Genomic DNA, 25568 nt, shown 5'->3' on the forward strand with positions numbered 1-25568 from the left:
TGTCTTTAATGTCACACTGCTCATTGCCATCATCATCATCCTATGCTGAAGAATTGTCTTTGATGCCAATAACCATCTTCACAATGTCATCTGTTGACATCTTGCATGTTGAGGTGTTACACTTAGTCAATTGCTATGAATTCCTAAGCAGTCATGAGATAATCAATGGAACCATAGCCTTTAAGTTGTTCTAATTTTTTTCTGAGAATATGATTGTTGTCATCTTAAGAAATGGAGAGATTGTGTCTTTTTGTCAATCTGATATGGGCCTAGCTATTGGTGAGTGATTGTTGGAGTGACTTCACTCCCTAGCATGTTTAACCATGAAGAGCACATCACTAAAAGAAAATCATAAATGGATTTGTTATCATTGATGTAGTTGATAGTCTGCCATTTAGTGTTAATGATACTATTTCTTGAAGCTCTTTATAATATCTGCATCTAGTAGCTGCAACATTCCAGTACAGCTGAGTAATATAAACTCAATCCTGACATTATTGAGCATCTCATTGACAATCCTGACAATCTTTCACCATAACACTATCAAGCAGCAAAGCACCTTTAATCTAAATATATAAAAAAATTACATCCTGACTGACTGACTGACTCATCATCAACCAGAGCAAACCACTGAACCTAAAGAGGTAAAATTTCGTACACAGTTAGGGTACGTCATAAAAAGGCACACTAAGAAGGAATTTTTGGAAATTCCCCCACAGGGGTAGAGGGAGAGGATTAAGGCTTAACCTGAAGAACAGCTTCTACTGTACTATTTTAGATGCAATTTTTTTGTATTTGATAGTAATAACTTAATTTCCAAATGTACAATATTTACCAAATCATCCAAATCGTTTGCCCAAGCAATGCTGGGCTCATTTGCTAGTGCCTCCATAAAGATAAAGAACAGAAAGTTTTGAACCATTATCCAAATACTACAGCAGTCATCCAAGCTTCCTTATTGACAAAGTATTGGATTAAAGTTCATGAACAAGAGCCATGCACTTTTCCCAATAACAATCATTTTTCTCTTGTCACTTCCATCAGAATTGGTGAAAAATGGAAGTGTAATTTTGTCCTTGGCCTTCTTGCATCCCTCGACCAATCTAACTGAAATTGTTTTGTCTGGTTGCATATGGTAGAACAATGCACTTTCATCCATATTGTAAACATCTTATGGGTCATATTCTTCAATGATAATAGACAGTCTTTGAAAGGCTTTATTGATGACATTTCCATCAACAGCCATTTCATCATGCTTAATTACTTTTACACAATGCAGGGACCTTTTGTAGCATGCCAGCATCTATTACTAAAATTGAATCCAACAATTCCCATTGGACTTCCAAATAATGTTTATCTCTTCACTTACTAATCCATGCTTAGCATTTACAGTTGTCCAATATGACAAGTGCATCTTCTAGTACTTGATGTTTTGATGCTCTAAGATGTGTTTTTTGTTAATTTTTTATTTGTTTTTGCTCCACATTTCTTTGTCACCAAGAATATCATCAGTAGTCCTATGGTTGACTGACTTGCTTCACAACAGCACAAAGTTGCTGGCAATAAAATGCTGGCTAGGCTTCAGATTATGTTCTTTGATTGTACAATCTTCCTCTTATCTTTTATAGAAATCACCATCTTCTTCCTGCCATTACTTGAACCGTTTTGACTATTAATAGCAAATGCAAATTGATTTGGGTATATATACATATATATACATTCTAAGCCCAATACTTATATTAAAGCCAAAAACTATTGCCAGATTAAACTGGGCCAATGGTAGTTGTAATATAGCTAGCCTGATTTAATCTGGCAATTGTTTAGCTTTGATTTGTGTTTTTGAGAAATTCATCAAGTCAAGTGCTGAATCACTGTCATCATTCTTTCTTGTACACTTAATTTGCATCCTTTATTTTTGGTTCCCAACAGCTGATTGGCTGAAAATTTCAATCAACAAGATTCCCTTCTGTGCATAAAGCTTTAGAGAAACAATAAAGCTTCCACTAAAGGTCTAAACACAAGCTATTTACTATATATCTGACTGATTTTGAGGATGATTTGTGCAGGTAAGTATACATACATAAGAACCATCTTTTGTCTTGGGCTTAACTTAATTTCTAAAACTATATTAAATTTGTGAAAAGTGAATGTGTGTAACCATACATAAAAATGCAAACATTGCAGATTGATACTTTCTGTTAATCCAGTCAAAAGAGATGATCCAAAGTGGTTAAGGTACTGTACATTACCTTTAGACTGCACTATATATGTACAGAATCAACCATTTAATTTCAGAAATGTGCTTATTTTCAATTTTTATGACAACTTATTGAAAAGAAAAGCAATGTTAAACAGGAGATTTGGGAAAGGCACTTAAGTTGGTGGTTTATCAAGGTATCCCTATCTTTTAATATTATAAAGATTCATCTATAACTTAATTATAACATAAAAGACAACATTACAAACCTTGTATATTAAGTAATTAATACGAAAAGCTTTGTAATGTGTTTTATGTTATACATTAAGTTATAGATTTGTTCATGACATCAGAATTCCACCTATTTATTGAGTAGGACCATTCTTCCATTTTTTTTTTTTTTTTGCAGATGACAAGGGTTGTGATGCATAATGGGCATCTTAATTTGTTAAACTTTGCATTTTATTATTACTTTATCTACTTTGTATTGATATGTTTAAAGTATACTCATAGATAACATTTAATATTCTTTGATATTAAATGTTATCTATGAGTATACTTATACTTATATAAAAATATTCACTTAAATACCTTGATACAGTGAGCAAAACTTTTAAGTATTAAAATTAATTAAATTTATAAAAAGTAATCAGTTTTAGATATTTTTAGTTATATTTATAACTTAAAATCAAATACTGATAATTTTTTTCAAATATACTTTGGTAACAATATAATTTAGAAAAAAAATATATAATGATTCTTAAATATACAAAGAAAATTAACAATATCTTAGAACAAATCAAATACTAGATATGACCCTGAATTAGAATAATTCAAATAAAAAACTCAAGTTCATCACAACCAACAAACTTTACCAGTAAAATATAGTAGATTATTATTTAATTAGTTACTTTTCTTAATTGAACTATGCAATCATTCACTGAACAAAACTGTCAACCAAAATAGTACCAAACATTCACATAGCAAATTATAAGGTGAATTAATCCATTTTTAGTAAAAGAAATGGGATGCTTCATGCCAAATGTTTGCATAATCTAAATACCAGAGTTAATAATAATACTAAAAAAATTTAACAGTCAAGACTGCAATCTAGGTAGCTTTGGCCTTCTTTACTGCTATTATATTCCCAAAGTTCTATAAAATCACTTGTAACTAAACTATGAAATTATCTATAATTATGAAAATTACAATGAAACCTTAACTAAAAATTATGTCATTTTAATAATTTTACAAAATTTAGTTTACAAAACCTTTATAAAATTTATTATTAACATTTCTCGGTAATCAAATAGAAAATTTTAAAAATATATAAACAATTTTGAAAGAAATAAATTGCATAAATGTTTGTTTATTTTTTAAAATATACTTATGTAGTAAATAAATTGCCTTGATGACTATAAAACTGATAAAAAAAATAATTACATTCAAAATTAATTTTATAAAAGGTATAAATTAACAGAAATATTGATGAATGAATTAACTTTATTAATTGTTTTATTAATAACTAAAGCACAACATTAATCACTAACTAATAACAATAGAAACTCCAAGACTAATGTAATAAATTTTTTAGGTGACAATAATTAAAAGTTGTATTCCATTGTTATTTTTTTGCATACTTGTCAAGGGTTATTTCATATAAAATATATGAAACAACAAAAATAATTATCTTTCATTTTATCAACATAATAAAATTACAGACATATTCAATGAAATAATGATTATTTTTTTCATAATAATTCTGAAAGTGAATACTTTGTTTAAAAAAAATTATATAAATTGCCCATGTATATTGTTGCATGTGCAATAGAAAATGTTATTGTTTAATTTTAAAGTTAATGACATCCATTATATAACAACATATGACCATCAGGGCCGGTATCTCTAATTGCTAATACCAAACAAGCTGCTGGTTTATTGATCACCACTGTATCCTGAGGAATTTAATGCTTCCAGATAAAGCAATTTGCGCGAGCGGTTACGTATGGGTTAGACCCTAAATGAAGCGAGTGGAGAGGATGACGGAAAGAACGCACCCAGAGATTTATATATAAAAATATACCCGTTTATTTTCTCCATAGGACTAATTAGATACAAGCGATTACTTTACAGAGAAACACGTGATAAGGTACATGGCTCACGATCCGCGAACATAAATTCTACGCGGATTAGAGAGAGAGAGAGCTTACAAATATTCGCGTGTAGGATAAATACCTCAAGATATGTAGTCGGATGTCGATGTAATAATCGATGATATCCTTGTAGACCGTTGTAGGCGTTCGGGCTAAGAATAGATGATCTTGTAGTAGATCGTCGGTAATGACTCTGTCCACTAACAGGTAATAGTTGTTCAGTAGGAAGTGTAACGATGACAGTTCGGCTTGAATATAGATGATGAGGGAGGATCGGCGGCGACAGGTAACTATCCTTTTGAGCGCACAAACACACGGTCAGTAACAACTTCTTTTTCTTACTCATCGTGCTCCCTTTTTATATGGGGAGGGAGTTTGCAGGCCCTTCTTTGATTTCGTCAGAAGAGATGATCTTCTTGGACCAATAAAATTATTGGTGACGTAGTCGTGTCACCGAAATTTGACTCATCTTAACAAGGAACTCAACTCGTGGGAATCGAGTTTAAACTGTTCTTATCAACAGAATTTATCAGTTGATTTCCCGTTTAACTAACCCTTTTTGGTCTATTTCGTTCCGTTTTTGTATAAAATGTAGACTTTGTATAAAATATAGTTAAAAGATTATAAAGGTACATATAAATGATAAAGTTCACAATATCCCGATCGTCACATCACCCTGGGTTTTCTAAAATCAAGCTTGGTTTTATCGAGCAAGCTGGATTTTCACCTAAGGAATTGGTTTTACAGATTCGTTCCGGCTCTCTCTCTTTTGCATTATATCGCGATCGCGTCATGATGTCCTATCAGTCGTCTTTTCGTTCGCGGAGGTTATTAATAAAGTACGGAAATTGGCAATTTCCTCACGATATTTGCTCTCTCTCTTTCTAGTAGAATAGTAAAAAAAAATAATAATAAGGAAGTCATGGAATAGGTTATCTGGAGTAAATATGATTTATTGATATATAAATGCTACATGCATAGCAAAATTATAAGGATAAATCGTAGCAAGAGCTGTATATGCATAATGCCTGGAGTCTCGTTGGTCGGAGTATTCTGGATAAAGGGGAAAAGTCGTTAGATGAAGAAGGTAACAGGACATATTATAATTTATATTAATAAAATTTTGATTTCGTAGCTATTTCGTTTCTTAAAAGGGATTAAGTTTACGATTTAGAGAATTTTGCGATTTAGGTTCCGCGTTTCGTTACCTTTGGGGGTTGTATATTGTTTCTGCTTTCCCTTGGTGAGCTAGCTTTCCTTTTAGGGATTCGACTTCGTCGTGGAGTTGGAAGGATCCAAGGTCGATCTTCCACAGGTCCTTGACTTCTTAAAGCATAAGAATGAGATGAAGTCGGTTGTTCCTCTTCGATAGTGGATTCTATTTCAGGTTCCCTTTCATCTTCAGCTTCCGATTCTGATTCCGATTCAGATGTGGGTTCAGATTGTTGTCGTGACATCTCGGAGAAGATAAATTCGTCCCAGGGGTCTAAATAGGAACATTCCTCTGAAAGAGATTGATTGATCGATGTGGTAGGGACAGGTTGATGTAGAGTGTTCAGCTCAAACTCTTGCCGCGCAATTGCGTGCTTGAGGCGATTAGCATGTACTTGCAGTCTTTTCTTGGTAGTTAGGTTTTCAATGATAAAGGTAACAGGGCTTAGTTCAGCCACGATTCGGAATGGCCCTGACCACCTCGGTGCCAACTTTCGTTTAAGTCCTTGAGGTACAATTACTTCGTTCAAAAATACTCGATCGTCAATATGATACGTAGGTATTTTGTGAGTTTGACGATGTCGTGTCTGTCTTTTTCGGGCAGCTTGTTCTGCATGTTTTTGTGCTACCTGATGAGCTTCCGTCATTCGGTATCTAAGTTCTGATGCATAATTGTCTTCAACATCGTATTTAGTTTTCGTGGGACTAGTTATTAGATCAAAAGGAAAGGTTGGATCTCTCCCGTATAATAGAAAGAAAGGGCTGTCGTCTGTAGAAGCATGTATAGTTGTATTATAAGCAAACAACGCATAAGGAATCCATTCGTCCCAATCTCGTTGGTCCTTAGCTACATAATGTGCAATGATATCGATAAGGGTCTTGTTAAATCTCTCCACTATTCCGTTACATGCAGGATGATATGCGGTAGTAAGAAGTCGTTTTATTTGTAATAATTCGCATACTTCCTTAAACATCTTAGATATTAGATTCGGTGCGCGGTCAGTAAGTAATTGAACAGGTGTGGAATGTCGTAGGACGATATGTGTGACAAATGCTTTCGCAATAGTTTTGCTCTGAATATTCGGTAAAGGTATGGCCTCGGCATAACGACTGAAATGATCGATGAAAACAAGTATATATTTGTTGCCATTTGACGTGACAGGTAAAGGTCCTACTACATCCATAGCGGTACGTTCGAACAATCGTGTTAGAGGAGGAAATAGCTGCAATTCCGCTTCTTGTCGTTTGTCCTTTCTTTTCATTAAAGCACAACGTTGACAGCTCTGACAATAGGTTTTTATATCCTGTTTCATTGTTGGCCAGTAGAACAGCGATTGAAGTTTTTGTTGCATTTTCTGTGATCCCAAATGGCCTCCAATAGGTGTGTCATGATGAATTCGTAAGATGTAGGGAATTAAGATGGACGGAATGACTAGTTGTTCTATGATTTCCCCTTGAGGGGTAGATTGTTGATGATACAACACTCCTTCTTCATCTAGGAAATAATGTTGTGTCTGATCTGGAGACGTATCGCTTTCTAGATAATGAATAATGGTATTCCATTTCTCTTCCTTTCTCTGAAATTCGCCAATTTGAGACTTTGAATAGATTGGGTCGAAGTTGTTGGCAGTCGAAATTTGTCGAATAGGAATTCTACTTAATGCATCTGCATTTTTATGACAACTTCCGGCTCGATGTTTGATATCAAAGTCAAATTCCTGTAAGAAAATGACCCATCGTGCAACTCGAGAATTTGAAGTAGAGTCTTTATTACTGATAAGCCATCTTAATGGTCGATGATCCGTTATTATAGTGAATTTTCTCCCATACAGGTATGGTCGGAAGTATTTGGTGGCCCAAACTACCGCCAAACACTCCTTCTCCGTAGTACTATAGTTCTTCTCTGGTTTTCTTAATATTCTGCTAGCATATGCGATAGGTTTTTCTCCGTCTATTTCTTCTTGAGACAAGACCGCTCCAATTGCTTCGTTTGATGCGTCTGTGGATAGAATAAAGGGTTTGGAAAAGTCTGGAGATTTCAAAAGAGGAGCTGAGGTGATTATTTCTTTGAGTCTCTCGAAACTGCGTTCGTGTTCTTCTTCCCATTGGAATTTGTTATCCTTTTTCAACAAATCGGTTAGAGGTTTTGCTATCTTTGCATAAGAATCAATGTGTCTTCGGTAGTAACCCGTTAATCCAAGGAAAGATTTGACATCGTGTTCGTTTGTAGGACGAGGGAAGTTCAGAACACATTTTATTTTATTTGGATCGGGTCGTATTCCTTCAGCCGAGACATCATGTCCTAAGAATTTTATTTGTTGTTGAAGGAAATGACACTTCTTGGGTTTTAATTTTAGACCCGCTGTAGCCAGTCTCTGAAAGATTTGTTCTAAACGAATTAGATGCGTTTGGAAATCGGAGCTAAAAGTTAGTATGTCGTCCATGTAAACTAGACAGGTTTTCCCCTTTAAGCCATGTAAGATAAAGTCTGCGGCCCTTTGCCAAGACGCTGGGGCTCCGCAAAGGCCCATTGCCATGCGATTCCACTGGTAATGACCATCAGGGGTTGAGAACGCTGACTTCTCCTTGTCGCGCAATCCTAATTGCCAGAATCCTGATAAGGTATCCATTGTCGAGAAGTATTTCGCCCGACCTATAAGACTAAGCGCTTCTTGCACCAAAGGTAAAGGATAAGGATCTGCCCTTGTCACTTTATTCAGCCTCCTATAATCTACCACAAGACGCCATGTTTGATCCTTTTTCTTCACTAACAAAGCGGGGGCTGACCAGGGAGATTTCGAATGTTCTATTATACCCTGTTCCAATAGTCCGTCAATGATTTTATTCATCTGTTCTCTTTGAGCATAAGGTATCCTGTAAGGTGGTTGATACACAGGAGAGGCATCTCCGGTGTTTATCTCATGTTCTACTACTGGACAATATCCCAAATCATAGTCATTCGCGGCAAACACATGCCTATATTGGTACAATAGATCTAATAAGGGACGCTTCTTGTCCTTTCCAATGCGGGTCCAATCGAATAGTTGACCGAATTCCTCTTTCGTTAGAGTTGCAGTTGCACTCGAATTCTGAGCGTCAGTAGATTTGATTGTGTTCGGGTTATCTTCTTCCTCTACTGCCTTGTGGAAGGTTCCTACACACTCGCCTTTGGATAATTTCCTTGGTTGAGTAGATAGATTCATGATTCGGATGGGGACTTGGCCTCCTTTTCTCGTCTTTACTAAGGAATCGACACCTAGGACACCCTCTGGATTAGATATTCCCGATTCTATAACTCCTATTTCTCCTCTCCGTTTTACTCCGGATATTCTCGCGGTAGTAATAATCTCTGTTCTTGGAGGAAGATTGCAGTCTGTTATCAAGATTACCTCTCTTGCCTGTTCTTTAGGAATAGGTTGTTGTGAAATATTAGATTTGTCGTTTTTCGAAATTATAGAGTTAGTAGGAGGTCGTATAAACGTACCCTTACGAGTTCGTTTCCCATTTCCTCGGATTGATCGTGTTGTCTCCACTTCTGGCTTCCGAAAATCTATTTCCTCTCCTCCTGGAAGTATTATTTTCTCTCTTGCTAAATTTATGAGAAGTTCTTGGCCCTTAATTATATCTCGTCCTAATAGACCGTCAAAAGGATGAGGTATTTGATCGTCTACTACATAACAGGAGTAGTCGAATTGTAAAGGTCCTATTTGAAACCGGAACCTTATAGTTCCATACGTTCTGATGCCATGTCCCGTGACACTTTGAAAGAGTATTCTTCTTCCCCTTTTATTAAAATTGATTGTAGTTGTTTTCTTAGCGAAGGTTCGAGATATAAGTGTTACCGTGGAACCAGTATCTATCGCCAGTCGAGCTGGATAATCGTTGATTGAACAACACAGACTAGGTTCTAGATTATCGCCTATCCTTCTAGCTCCTATTCGATTTCGCACTCCCAATTCATTTCCTTTTTCTTGTACATCTAAAGTCATGGTCTCAGATCGGATATTTTTTTGAGGTCGACGTGTGTGTGTATTATCGTTCCTCCATCGCCTATTATTCTGTCGCCAATTCATTTTGTTTATTCTCCCCTGTGGTGGGTTTTGAGATGGCGCTTGAATTAGATTAGGTTGGAAGTTGCCTCTTCGTCTGCCTGGTAGATTGTTTGATCGATACGGTCGGCTTCTGCCGCGCGCTCCCCTGACAGATGAATCAAATCGAGAATACCCATGTCCTCCTCTCGAGGAATAATAGTGTCTTCCCCTGCTTACTGGATGTGTGAATCCACGCCGCTGATGATCCTCCTTTAATTTTAGTTCGTTTAATTGGCTTAGTATGTTAGCTAACGTCGCTTCGAGGTTACTTGTGCGTTCGTCCTCGGGACTGCTTATTGCTCCGACTATCCCTTGTAATTTCCCGGTCAACTGCTCTATAGTTTCCTCGCTGATTGCCACTTTAACTGCCTTATCAAAGGAATCTGGTTCTCTGGACATCACCCGTCTTTTAATTCTATCGTTGAGACCGCTTAAAAATTGGGCGAGTAGCCGCTCGTCTCGCTCTTTATTTTGGCATCGCTTGATTATTTCTGTTTCGCGAGCATCGGCCCCTGTCTGTTCGATTATGGTCTCCGATACTAGGCCTTGCAACCGAACTGCGTACGTCTGTACGTCCTCGTCGCGTTTCTGAATGCATGCATGGAATTTCTGAAGTCTAAGCGAGTATGGTTCTTTCTCAAAGCGTAAGATCATTTGTCGTTTGAACTCCTCGTATGTATCAATTGCTCGCATTCGCGCATCCTTCCATGCGAAATCCCTCGCTATGCCCGTTAATTTTAACTTCGCGACGCCGAGACTTTGTGCCTTAGTCCATCCAGTTAGTTTTGCTATTTCGTCTAGCGAGTCAAAGAAGTCCCTGATGCGCAATCCTGATGTGTCGCCCGAAAATGAGGGGGTTAAGGGAATCATTCCGGATAATCCCGAAGGTGCACTTCCTCCCGGATTCTCTCCACCTTGAGCCTCCATTCTTTGTTAGATTATTTCCTTCAAAACAAAATCCCACTTCCGGGACACCACTGTGACCATAGGGCCGGTATCTCTTTGATACCACGTCAGGATGACACCACTGTATCCTTAGATTGATACAGAAAATCAATTGCGCGAGCGGTTACGTATGGGTTAGACCCGGAATGAAGCGAGTGGAGAGGATGACGGAAAGAACGCACCCAGAGATTTATATATAAAAATATACCCGTTTATTTTCTCCATAGGACTAATTAGATACAAGCGATTACTTTACAGAGAAACACGTGATAAGGTACATGGCTCACGATCCGCGAACATAAATTCTACGCGGATTAGAGAGAGAGAGAGAGCTTACAAATATTCGCGTGTAGGATAAATACCTCAAGATATGTAGTCGGATGTCGATGTAATAATCGATGATATCCTTGTAGACCGTTGTAGGTGTTCGGGCTAAGAATAAATGATCTTATAGTAGATCGTCGGTAATGACTCTGTCCACTAACAGGTAATAGTTGTTCAGGTAGGAAGTGTAACGATGACAGTTCGGCTTGAATATAGATGATGAGGGAGGATCGGCGGCGACAGGTAACTATCCTTTTGAGCGCACAAACACACGGTCAGTAACAACTTCTTTTTCTTACTCATCGTGCTCCCTTTTTATATGGGGAGGGAGTTTGCAGGCCCTTCTTTGATTTCGTCAGAAGAGATGATCTTCTTGGACCAATAAAATTATTGGTGACGTAGTCGTGTCACCGAAATTTGACTCATCTTAACAAGGAACTCAACTCGTGGGAATCGAGTTTAAACTGTTCTTATCAACAGAATTTATCAGTTGATTTCCCGTTTAACTAACCCTTTTTGGTCTATTTCGTTCCGTTTTTGTATAAAATGTAGACTTTGTATAAAATATAGTTAAAAGATTATAAAGGTATATATAAATGATTTAAAGTTAATGACATCCATTATATAACAACATATACATCAACCTGATTTAATTGCTAATACCAAACAAACTGCTGGTTTATTTATCATACTGTAACAAGAGGAATTTAATGCTTCCATATAAAGCAATTTGGCTATAGATAGGTGGTTAGGCCTATCTGTAGACAAATTGCTAAATTTAATAATTAGGAATAAATTTAAATTAAAAATTAAATTATTCATTAGATGGTGGCCTGACTGCCTACCTGTAGCCAAATTATTTTATATCTAATTATTAAATTAGCCTTGTTACAGGCAGATAAATTATTTGGCAGTTCGTTTGGTATTAGACATTCATTATCATTTATTCTTGTACAGTTTATACACTTTGTTATAAAATGCAATTTGATTGAATTTTACAATCTTCTCTTTTGTTTGGAACTGATAATAAACTTCAAGTTATTCCCTGTACATAATCCAAAACAATAATTATATTTAAGTAAAAAATAAAAAATTATATAACAGAAATAAAATTAAGAATATTTCTCTATTTTATAAAATTGCAGTTATTTCTTAAAAAAACAAAAAATTTTAAAAAAAGAAAAATTTATAGATTATGTACTGTACAGTACATATTAATTTTGTGTATATTACACTAATGAATAACAATATTTTTAAAATACAGTATCATATTTACTTTTGAAGAGATAAAAGACAAAGAATGTCAATGATATTAATATTAGTATTATACCTTGTTAGAAATGATTAATTGTTCACCACTATTACTTAAAATAACAAAGTCAGACACTGAGAAGACCATTGGATTCAGCTGAGTGATCATAGACAACTTCAAGCAATAATCAACTAATATTGATAAGAAAATTTCTATAAGACACAAATTTACTATTGAATAATTTATATGTACATATATTTATTTAAATTAATAGTAAAACATAATAATAAATTCAATTTGAAAAGTCTAGAATACTAATTCAATAGAATTTTATTAGAAATACATTAAATATTTATAAACAAAAATATAAATTTATGTCTTATTTTTAAATGTATTTTAATTTTACATTACTACTGCATTGTCCAAAACAATAAATTGTTGAAACACATTCAATATTTGAATAAACTAAATTGTATTGATATTTGAACTGAAAACAGTTTTCACCCAACTCAAACATTTGATAAATAAAGTGAAGTAATCTAAAATTGAAAAATAAATAAATGCAAGATAATATTTATTCATATGACATTCTCAAAAAAAATTAAATATTAATAACTTAAAAGGAATTTTTAAATTATAATCAAAATAGAATTTCCTTGAGTGTGAATAAAATAATTAGAATAACTAAATTGAGTAATTGAATTATTGAGTAATACTCTATTTCAAAGCTTTGTGCAAAAAATATGTGGAAATTATAAATAAATTCCTTAGCAGACCTCATATTTATTATTAATTTATGCAATGTTTACAATAGAAATATTTATTACATCAACATTTAACAATCTTCTTATAGAAGCTGTTTGGTTTATTTAATGGCTAAGCCAAACATTAATTAAATATTGATTATGACAAAAGTAGGACAGGAAGAGGATACTTCATTAATTTATGAATTTGTTAGCAATCAACTTTAATATTTTAATCTAATTAAATGATAAATGAATCCTTGTATACTGACAAGAGTGAGGAAGTTAAAGCAGTAGTAATAAAAGTAGTTAATTAACAATTGAGAGAGAAAATGAAATCAGAAATTTAAGAACTTGTATGTACTGAGTACTAATATAGTTTGATACATACATAATACTTACAATAAACCTATAAATCATTAAAATTCAGAAAAAATTTTATTTTATATAATAATTCCATAATATATTCTCATAAAAGAAAATACAGAAAACATCAAAGTCTTTTATAGATTTTAAATCTTTTATATCCTTACTTCTACTCAAATAGTGGTTCATGGATCAGTGCTATCTGCAAACAGTTTATTACTGGGCTGTGAAGAGAATTTAACTTAAAATTTACATTAATAAAACAATTTTAAAATGTCTTTAAAAGTCTTTTTAAAACATTTTATTAATTTTTTTTCTCTTTACTGTTTAAATACTTAGTGTAAGGGATATTTTGGTAATCAAAATTATCCCATAAATTCATTTTTAAAATGATTAGAACCAAATTTTGTTATTGTATTTTTCTAATTCAGTCTAAAAATTAATATATAAAAACGCATTTGAACTCCATTCTTTATTTTATTTCGTTTTATTTAATTTTATTAAAAATACTAGTCTATGAGAGTTTGGAATGTAAGAAAACTGATCCATGAACACAAAGTTTGAGAAGCACTGCTCTAGAGAATCTCAAGAATATGTGTGTTTAATTTCTCTATAAATTATTTTATACTAATGCCAAAGAGATATATAATATTAATATTTATTTATATGTATTACTTTTATAAAACAGTTTGATTATTTTTTTATAATATATTTTTGAACATTTATATTCAGGTAATCTAATTGTTCAAAATCTTAACACAATAGTATTTCTCATGTTTAATCAAACAAAATTTAAAAAATATGGTATGACTCAATGTTTTAAGTGCTACAAAAGCAAAACAAAATTCTAAGTAGCATAGAAAATTTCTAAATTCTTTGATAAAAACAAATACTCTAAAATCACCCAGAACTTCAATGAGCCAGTGAGAATACAGAAATATTTATTTAAAGAACAGTTGATTTGAATTTGCCATCTATAAATTTTTATATCTTATAATATTTTGATAAATCAGGGTTATTTAATTAATGGAATATAAAGTTATAATAGATAAAAATATTGTTTTCCGAAAAGAAATACAAAAGTATTGTGAAGATTTTGTTCAAAATATGAAGAGTTCAATTGCTTTATTGGAATTATTAATTTAAAAAATAAACAAACAAACAAGGTAAAAGATCATCTTCAAAGGATATACAATAATATTGTTAATTTAAACAGATTTCTAAATTAAAAACAAATTTCACTCCTTTTCTTGAACTAAAACGATATTTTAAACACAGAGAATTAGATTTGAGATTGTTTTCCTATCTGTATCCACAACTAGATGGCTACATTAAAAGATACCTGTTGCATTTGAATATGATAAATTCTCTAAGATGTATAACTAATTATAGAAATTTATGTGATAATGTTAATTTTAAAATTAAGAACTATCATTATTTTGTTTGATTATTAACATAATATGGCCTCATTTAAATAATTTTCAGTCAAGTAAATTCCTTAGTTTATAAGCTACATAACAACAACAGTATACAGTCATATGCTGCATAATGTCTGAGTTTATATATGTTTGTGGTCCTACAGGGTTATAATAACCGAGAACAGGAAACTTTTATCACTAAAAATCCTGAGAGATGTTGGCCTAATCTAGTGGGGAAATGTGAACTGGTATAGGGGAAGCTTGTTAAGGACTTGGCCGCACTGATCTCACATTTCTTTTCTACAAAACAATTGTGCTGCCAAACATAAAGTGATACTAAAATTTCCAGTTTCCAAAAATTCTTGCAAAAAATTTTCAATCTCCAGATTTAAAATAGATAATATATAACAAAAATTAGGATACAGAAATAATTACATAATAAACATTTTAATTAATACTATATATGTACAATATTTGGGATATTTATCAATACAGGTACACTACATCCCATATAGCTTTGTTATATATGTATATAAAGTAAATAAGTATTCATAATATATGGTGTTCACACAATGTCCTATTTCACAGAACATAATATTATGGGTGTTAAGTGACATATGACTACATATGTATTTACATTTTTACAATAAGGATTTAGGTGAAGATTCAGAATGTGGATAATGCATTAACTAAATTTATTTTTAATCTGTGCAATTATATATATTAGAAAAATTTTTTATTAAAGCTTTTGTCAGTTTCATATTTCATGTACAATTTTTTACTAATTAAATGTTAATCTTTAAAACCATTGAACTATTTCTTTAATTATGCTTATAGCAGCTTATTCAAATGATTTTAAAAATATGTATTATTTATTGTAACATTTATATATTACTAAAAATTAAAACTTTAAATACTAAAAACATTTGATTATCATTAATAATATACTTAATTCAACTTCATTAATATTACGACGAAGCACCATTAATTAATTAAATCAAAAAAGAATATATATTGATTTAAAAATTCAATTCATATGTGTATTTGTTTATATTAAATTTAAATAAATTCTTTAGAATGAATGAAACAATTTTGAAAGATTAATTCAGAATAAGAGATCAATATAAAATAAAACTTTAAAACAGTTAATAAAAGTAATGTGATGTAGGAAGTGCGAAATGTTTAAATCAAAATTTGTTTATAGAAACCTTAAGTAGAAACAAACCTAAAAACTGAAAAAAAAGGTTTCTTTAGTTCATTAGTTCACTTTTACTTATAGACTTGTAAATGAATAAAAGAAAGAAACAAGATGTAACTCTTAAATCAAGATCATATAACATTCTTGAAACATTCAAATGTATTTTTGAAGATTACACATCAAAAAATAAATTATTATTAACTATATAAATACACAGAATGAAAACAGTAATTTAAAAATATAATAAGATGCCAAACCATAGCCAATTTAAATATTCGAAATAAATAATAATAAGAGTTATGCTTCTCTTTAATAAATTTTAACAAATAATTTTAATACGATTTGATTATAATTTATTAAAAAATTAATTGATATATTACAAAACATGTTCTGCAATTTATAAATAAAAGCTACTAAATTCAAGTAGTAGATCATGATTCAAAAGGCTATTGTGCCATAATAATTACTGAATGACCAACAGATCACAATTATAATTATCTGGATAATAATTTTATTTCAATTATAAATGTTTTTCAAGTTAATTTTTAATTAAAATAATTAACTGGAAATTATCTTATGAACAGAAGATTGCTACAGCATTAGTCAAATTTAATTATGCAGAGTTTTAGGGCATGAAGTCATCTAAGTTTTGATACATTTAATGCTCTATAGATACTTTGCATAATTTAGCTCCAAGCAATTCTTTTCAAATAACAAAAATATTGTATTAAAAGGACGTAAACAGTAATTTTCATCCCTTAAAAGAAGGAAGGTTTCATCATTAAAAAAAAATCACAATTTCCCTGTTTTGAAATTATGACAAGTTTATACAGGACAAGTTTGGTCATTCTTTGATGTTAACAATACAGTATTTGGAAAAGACAGTTTGATCATAACATGTCTAATCTCACAGGAGAATAACTGCTTCCTTTATCCTTCTATAGATCTTTTCTGAAAGATGACATAAGATAAACTAGGATAAATTTGAATTTCCCAACTCATTCAAACTTCCCAATAGCAAATTTCCACTAATTTATAATGTAATTTTTAATCTTGAAAACCTTACTTAAAATTTACAAAATTTCTTACTACTTGGTAATAATTAAAACAAATGACTAACATCTGAAAATTAATATTAAAAGTTATAAAACAAAAAGTCTAACTGATTCTTTAATCTAGGCCAATGAGTTCTATTATGAAAAATACTGTACACAGAAAAAAGTTTTAAATGATTTTTGTAACAATTCATTAATTGTCATATAACAATATTTATTAAAAATATAAAAATGCAGTAATCATTTACTTCATTATATCAGTTACAAATCAGCATAATGCAAAAAAAAAAAAAAAACAGTTGTAATCACATAATAATTTAAAAACATTTTAAAATTTTTATTAGAATTATTAATAAAAGATGCTTGAAACAAATTTACAAACAGAAGCTGTTAAATATCATAACAGAGTTTAAATGTTTATTGCTGGTTAGTTATTTTAAATTTGTTATAATTTTATAGGCAGGTTATGTGACACAGATCCATTTTTAAATTAAGTCAGCTGGGCTATCACATATAAGAACTAGATAAATGTTTATTAGGCAGAATTTGAATGATTGTATTACATTCTATAGATCTACATTTCATTAAATAAATTCTTAATGAAAAATATATTCTATCCAACAATCAAAATTAATTTATAAATATTACTCAAAAAGAAAATATCTTCCCATTATAATTAAAGAATTTGGTAAAGAATTGGAAACCTTTTGAAAAATAGATTATGAAAAATTAATCTCTCTTATTCTGTTTTTTTATTCTACTTATATTTTTTTATAATTTGCAAATAATCATCAATATATATATATATATATATATATATTTCAAGATGTAACTTCTTCATCTATTCAGACATCTAGAATGACTTATCAGAAAAAATAATGATGAAGCAAATGTATTAAGAAAGCATACAGACTGTTACATATCTAATTGTCCAATGAAGAACACAAGTTTTCTTCAATTAAATTTCATAAACGAACAAATTTTACCGAAACTTTTATACAAAATATCGACATGTTTACAATATCTTTTTACAAAGCATATTAAATAAATTAAATACATTTTAATATTTGGATAATATATATAATTTATCAGACATATTTGATAAATAAAGCTAATGTTTTTATTTCATTAGTTCTTGTTTGTGCAATAAACACTTATTTTTTTTCAAAAAGATCATTTCCTTATATTCTTCTAATGCAATAATTACCATCAAAATAAAAAATACTAATAAAAGAGAAAAAACATCGGCGTATGGTTTATAAAGCATTACCACTATCGCCGTCGTTTACGTAAACAATTACTATTAAATTTTTTAAAGCGATGCAACTCTAACACAAGTTTTGTAAATTCGGTTTAAACACCAATTATATGCAGACCGAGTCTATATTAGCAATTAATCCATCTAGGTAACTGGACCGATTACAATTGTAATTTGATATCTTTATATAATATAATTTCAATAACACACAGTGTTAGACTTAAGTATTGATTTTTAACAAGAGTAAAGAAGTTATCGCCGGTAAGCAATTCAAATTCTGTATCGAAATTAACTTCGACACATCTGTAAGAAAATTCCATAGTTTATTATACTAAGAATACAAACTACACAAGATTATAATAGTTTTAATCTCTGTTAAAATATTCAACAATAATCAATATTGATTAGTTTCGCTGATAATAATATCAATAACTGAATTTTATCTCACTTGCAGACATTGCTTTACACAAACCTTATACAATCTGATATTTGTCTGAGTAAAGCATAAACATTGAAGATAAGTAAAAATAGCATTTATAAAATTCGTACGCATCTCAATCTAACAAAATTCAAGCCAATATAATAATAATCGACTGGAAACTTTATATATATATATATATATATATATATATAAATACTTTACAATTTTGCCTTAAGAGTAAGAAATATTACTTTAAATCACCTTTATAGTTACGTATACCCCGTTATAAACTAAACGTGTCGTATATATCGGTGAAAAATATCGAAATTTCAAACATATTTAACAACTTACCTCGTTAAGAAGTTGTAAAGAGACTCCAACGAGACTTAACAATGATGAAAACGTAATCAAAAATCACATAAACGTATCCAAATCACCGATTAAATAACAGAACGGAGAGTATAAACGATATAAACTTAAAATAAGTAGAAACAGTTCTCCAATCAAATCAACAACTTTGGAGAGAAGCCATCTTGAAATTCATACTCCGCATTCAACACACGACGATTAATAAAAAAAAAAAAAAGAAAAAAAAGAAAGAAAAGAAAAAAAAAGAAAAGCGCATATATATTTATATAAACTTTTTTTAAAATGTTATTCGATTCTAAACACTTTATACGACTTAATACTATTTTCTTTTTATATTTTAAATATCCATTAATGACGACGTTTGATATATCTTTGATATTTAATTACCATATACGGAAATTGAGATCGTTGGAGGTTGGGAGAATTTATCCGTTCGTCATCTCATTCGACATTTTTTTGAATCGTTTATAGTTGAGCAAATAATAATTGTTAGATAGCAAATGTTATACTGTTAAAGTTTAAATGTTATATCGTTTTTAATTTCTAAGCAGAATAAGCCTATTATCGGTAGCGTATGACTATTCCGTTTATCCTCCATATCCAGCAATTGAGTTGATTGACAGTTACTCCGCCTACTAACGACGTTGTTGACATTCCTTCGGGATCACGTGGATTTTTTAGATTGGCAAGTAAAGGTACCACCTTTCCCGTTGAGAAATGATTCGCATACCTTGACAGTGTCAATATAAATCCATTCTCAAGGACTCTGCTGAAGGTTAATTGTGAATAATGCAAGTCTTGGCATTCTTATTTCATTTAAAAATTCTACGGGGAAAATTCTATAAAATTTGGTGGTTCATTTCCGTTTAGTAACTTAATTTATCTACTAAATATTTTCAGAATTTTTCTCATTTTATTTTTATTTTCACGAATGTAATGTTAATTTGCTTAGACCTAGATGTTCGGTGTTAGTAGTGTTATAGAAATAATCGAATATAGACATTATACGTGACTATTAAAACATAGATTACAATTTTTATAGCTTACATATACAAATAGATTAGAAAATAATGCGCCATGTGCAAAGCCATACAACATATAAACTTTAAACGTTTAACATATATATAGGATTATACCTACTAGATGCATAATTATAATAGGATATTCCATATAAATAATAGGATATATGATACATATAGGCTACATTTTACAGTCACAGACAGATTTGATTAGAGCTTATTAATCAATTAAAATTCTTGTTATAAATAGACTTACATATAAAAAATTGTTAATAAATTATAACTACATTTACATAGGAATACAATTATTTCCATAATACAAAATAAAAATTACATTGTCTCAATTATAGCATAATTGAAAAAAAAATTATTTGAAATGATTATAAATGTTATAGGCTATATATCTTTAATTGAAACTGAAGCATACAATTAAAGAGACCGGGTTCGATTCTTGATTAATATTTTCATATAGAGATAATTTCAGCTTTTATTTTGTCTTCATTAAAAATATATGTAGGGTAATAAGTCCTGTTGTATAAAATTTGGAAGCAATGCTATAAACTTGATAATAGTGTGTTCAGTTGTAAGTTAACAGAATATTTTGCTGCATTCAAGGATTTTACCTTAGATTTATCACTTTAAAAACAATTTTAAAAAATTATTAAACAATAAGCTAATGATGTAAAAATCAATAAGATTTTTTTAAAATATATATGTATTTAGAATAATATTAGTCTGATGCAAAGTATTTTCAAATAACTTAAATATTTTAATTAAATGCATTATTATTAAAAAGTGAATTGTTCTTTGGTAAGGCATATTATTTTATGACATTGGGTATTATAAATTTAAGTTTTCAAGGTTTCCTAGTTGTTTGATTTACATTTTATTACAGCGAGAAGGCCCGTTTTCTGAAACTACTCCAGGGACTTTGACTTTTGTTTAATTTTTGAAAAAAAAAATATATATATATATATATAATAACTACAACTATATTTATAATTAATCATGTTGAAAAGATTTATTATATTTTTATTGTTCAAGTTTGCCGATAATAACAATGTTGTAATTGATAATTCTGGATAATTGTTATGAAAATAAATAGAATTTTAAGATGGCAAAAATATTACTATTGGGTGTCTACTGTTATGTACTATACAAAGTTAGATCTAATTAAATTTATTATATGTAGTAAAGTTAGTTAGATGTAAGTTTAAATACATCATATTAAAAGAAAGTCGATAAAAGTGAACAGAAAATGGACTCATTTTTTAAAATTGTTAGTTAAAATAAAAATCGCAAGCCAGTTTAAACGGTAAACATACGAATTTATCTTATGGAACAAACTTTACAGAAGCAGAAATGACCTTAACTGTCTTTTAAAATTACAATATGCTTTCTCATCAGTTTCATTAATAAGTTCTATTACTATAAAGAACAATTTGTAAGCTAAGAAAAGGTCAATCTTTGTGAAATTAATCAATATCTGTTTTAGACTATTTTGGGCAAATTAGGGCTTAAGAAGTTCCTTTTTATACACATAAAATATGTATCGTAGGATATTTGTTCGTTTGAAGTCTATAATCCTAACCAGCGTCTTATCGAAGTGGGCCAAAGGCCCTGGTCCTCTCCAAAGAAAAAGGAAAACAAACAAAAAATGTTCCAAAAATCTTTTCCGAATTAAAATTCTTTTTTTTTTTTTTTTAATTTATATTCTGTGATGTCTTCTATTTCTATAGTACTGGTGAATTAGCGATCACATAAGGTAGGAATTTTCTTAAATTGGCGTTAAAAATGTTTTTATCCGTTTAACTCGATTGCCCCCGAAAGTAAACCCCGAGTCCGCCATTGATCCTAGCTACAACTGTAGGATGGGAGAATGACAGTGGCGCGTTATCATATGGAAATTGCAAACCAATCTTTTATAAACCCATTACTGTAGTAAGAATATCGAAATTTAAATTTGGTGCCATATTTAATGAATGACCCTAGATTACCGATGTGGTGCAAGACTCGGCACAGACTGTCCAAAGACCGTTAAAGCAACCCTCCAGAGGTTGCTTTAAAAAACGAACGAGGAGACCAGAGATTCCCAAAAAAATTCCTCGAAGAAAAATGTCTGAAGTCGTGGCCCCGTGAAGACTGTACCTGGGGCCCCGTGATTCAAATTTACCTAGGTCTCATGAAGCTTTAGAATTGAATTCCGAATATTGGACTAAGACGCATTTAATATTTGAATTCCGAATATTGGACTAAGACGATTAATAAGCAAAGAGTGCATTCTTTCATTCCTTCGCGTAACTCCTCGTAACGCGTTCTTATATTCCGGCTGAAGTGTGCGCCGTCGGACGGCAAAAACGGCCGCTTGTAGTAATAGTTTATGGTGGAAAGCAACATGGCATCCCCCATGGCTCAAATAGTTTCGTTTCGGTGTCCATTACGTGGTTTGATGAATGAAAATTGAGAATTTGTGAAAGCACACGGTGATGTAAGTGTCATCTCGAAGTTTCTTCGAATGATAGCGACATTCTAATTTTTTCGTGGCTGCTTTTGAATGCTCTGTCGGCAAGACAATTCATTTTATGGTTAAATTTTACAATTGGGACCCTTCTTTTAACTTTTGTCTCTAAAAACGCATATTTTTAAATCGTAGATCCTCCATCACGGTACTATTCATAATAAGAGGGCCGCTATTTTTTTCTTTTTTTCGCCGTCGTTCTTAAATGCCAACAAACAGCAGCTGAATCCCGTAGTAGTGGAGACGCAAAGCGACCGCTATTGACAAACGCACCCAAATACTATATATACATACCAATATTCGGAATTCAATTCTATATACGAAGTCTGTTCAAAAAGTTCGGGAACTTTTTGAATAGCGCGCCTCCAGTTGGTTATTTTTTAATCCGCTTGGAGACGTCGTGTCCGTGGAAATCTCTTGAGTAACCTCCTTCAATTCGTTTGTTGATATCTTGTTTTGGTGATTAGTTACGGCCGTTTATGTGAAGGGGTGTTTGTGGGGTTCGGCGAAAAATCGAATCCGCGGAAATGAGCTCTTTGAAAGAGCAGCGTTGTTCTGTGAAATTCTCTGTGAACTCGGAAAATCCTTCACGGAAACTTTTGAGTTGATTACCAAGGCTTATGGTGAGGATCACGGACAGTCAACACGGAGTATTATATTACCTGGGGAGTTATGAAACGCCTAAGAGATAGAATCAGGAGAAAACGGCCCGAACTTTGGAGGAACGGCGAGTGGTTTTTTCACCACGACAACGCGCCGGCTCATTTGTCTCTCATAACTCGTGAGTTTTTGGCACAAAACAAGACCGCTGTGCTTCCCCACCCATCCTACTCACCTGACCTGGCGCCATGCGACGTTTGCCTGTTCCCCAAACTAAAAAACCCGCTCAAAGGAAAAAGATTTGTCACCATTCTAGAGATAAAGAAAAATTCGACGGTGGAGCTTATGAGCATTCCGGAAGAAGCGCTCCAGGACTGTTTCAAAAAGTGGAAACACCGTTAGGATAAGTGTATACGTTGGGGAGAAGACTGCTTTGAAGGGGACCCTGACCAATAAATTGTAAGTAAAGTATTTTATTTTATTTCTTTTTTGTAAAAAATAAAGTTTGGGAACTTTTTGAACAGACCTCGTATTTCATAAGATAAGGTTACGACGGAATCATCGAGGGTTTTAATAATACATTTTGTAAGGGTAAACCTTAGCTTGGATTAGTTATAACTAATAAATTTTTAAATTTATTTAAATGCTTAAAATTTCAAATTTTTCACAATATTCTTGCATTTCAAATATATAAAACTTTATTTTTATCAGACAACAATTCCGAAAACTAATCTTCAAAGAGAAAATTTATGCGCATTGTCAATAGAAAATAAATAGACAAAATATATAAACTCATAATTTACAATCATTTTATGTAAAATTGTATCGATTTCAGGGGGGAAAATCCGCTCATTGAGACACGAATCAGCGATCTCGCAATTACAAATATAGCACGCTGCGCCTGACCATGCGGCTTCGGTGATATGTATTGCAAAACATATAATCAAAGCCGCTTGGTTGAACGAACTCATAAATCCGTTAAAAAATCGCTTGAAATTTTTTAATCGATTTTTCTCAAAGCGTTTAAAAAGCGTGTTTTTTCAAACCTTTATTGAGCAAAGGGAGAAAAAGTGCTTCAAAAACGCATTAAAAAAATCGATTAAAAATTCCAAGCGAATTATGAATAAGTATTGCTAAACCGTATTTTAGAGAGGTTGCGGCCGAATTTTTCACCTCTAAGACGTGAACGTCGAACGTTGAGCGCCGCCATCTTGTAAGCCTAGAAGTTTAACAATGGCTTTTGGAATGTCGAGCATGATTCTACTGACTTTCCAAACACCATTGTCAAACTTCTAGGCTTACAGGAAAGTGGCGCTGAACCTCCGACGTACACGTTTTCGCGTTTAAAATTTCGGCCTCAATCTAACGCATTAACGCATGTTGTAACTTCAGGAATTTCGAGGAAGAATTGCTACTACAATTAGTATGAAAGCATATGCAAACTATAAGAATTTGTTCTAGAGATGTTATATTTTTTCTTGAACGTTGTGCTTGAAGTTTTTCATCAAATCGATTTAAGAAACATTTTACTGTATCGTTTTTTATACAGTGTGGTGAAATAAATTCGCCGTCATTCAATTGTTCCAAATCATTTCTTCTCACCATTAATTTTCTATAGAGATCACGACAGCGACGTTGAAAGTATTGCAAATATTCTAAATTTTCTTATCATTTCCTCATCTTCGCTACTGTAGTTCGCCACTTTAAAATGACAGCGCTATTGTGCAAGCCTCAACTTTAATTTTTAACTCAATCACCAATTTTCTCGAGTGAAAGTTTAAATGAATCTGTTAGGGTTACTCGACTTTATGAATGCCAATTTATTGCAAACTAGATTTAATGTTTATTTTAACAGCCGAATTCTGTAGGCTGAGTTAATGTGTAACGTACCGAGTAATGAAAATTATCGCCAAGGGCAGCGACACCTGACTTATAGGAAACTTGTACAATTTTTTTTTCTTTCTTGTCTTAACAGTCAGTGCCAGATTTAACAATCAGAGGCCCCTGGGCACACATAAGGTGGGGACCCGGTTTAAGAGTAAGCAAATTTGATGATTTAGAAAATTTACACAAAATACTGTACTTTCAATTAGAAAGTTGTAAATTTTATTAGGATTTCAACAATTAGGATTTCAACTATAAAGTTGTAAATTTCATTTAAAAATAAGGTTATTGCAAACATACATATGTTTTATTGTGTAAACTAATTATTTTAATTTAACTGAAAAATACCTATGTGAAATTTTTTCCCGAAATTTTCCGAGGTTTTGTAGGTTTTTCTCCGGGTTTGGTTTTCTCTGCCCGAGGCCCTCATGATTAGGCCACACTAAACTGTCGCGGTAATAGAAAAAAAAAAAAAAAGAAAATTACATTTAAACATAGTTTTGTGGAGGTCCTGGGCACCGGCCCCAAATGCCCTTATGTAAATC

General features: G+C 31.6%; 1 protein-coding gene across 3 annotated transcripts in view; it reads right to left on the reverse strand.

Annotated features, from left to right (window-relative positions):
• Positions 1 to 19519, reverse strand: part of LOC136982119 (serine/threonine-protein kinase Warts-like) — a 35180-nt gene extending 15661 nt beyond the window's left edge. Inside the window, exon 1 of one of the 3 annotated variants that reach the window (XR_010881851.1) lies at positions 18985 to 19197. The gene's annotated coding sequence lies outside the window, so the exon portion shown is untranslated. Of the gene's footprint in view, positions 1 to 18984; positions 19198 to 19389 lie in introns of those variants that run through there. The other 2 variants (XM_067278544.1, XM_067278543.1) reach the window with 2 other exon arrangements.
• Positions 19520 to 25568: the final 6049 nt, after the last annotated feature.

Source organism: Centruroides vittatus, unplaced genomic scaffold, assembly GCF_030686945.1.
Source record: "Centruroides vittatus isolate TY-2023 unplaced genomic scaffold, ASM3068694v2 contig_808, whole genome shotgun sequence".
Taxonomy (NCBI): Eukaryota; Metazoa; Arthropoda; class Arachnida; order Scorpiones; family Buthidae; genus Centruroides; species Centruroides vittatus.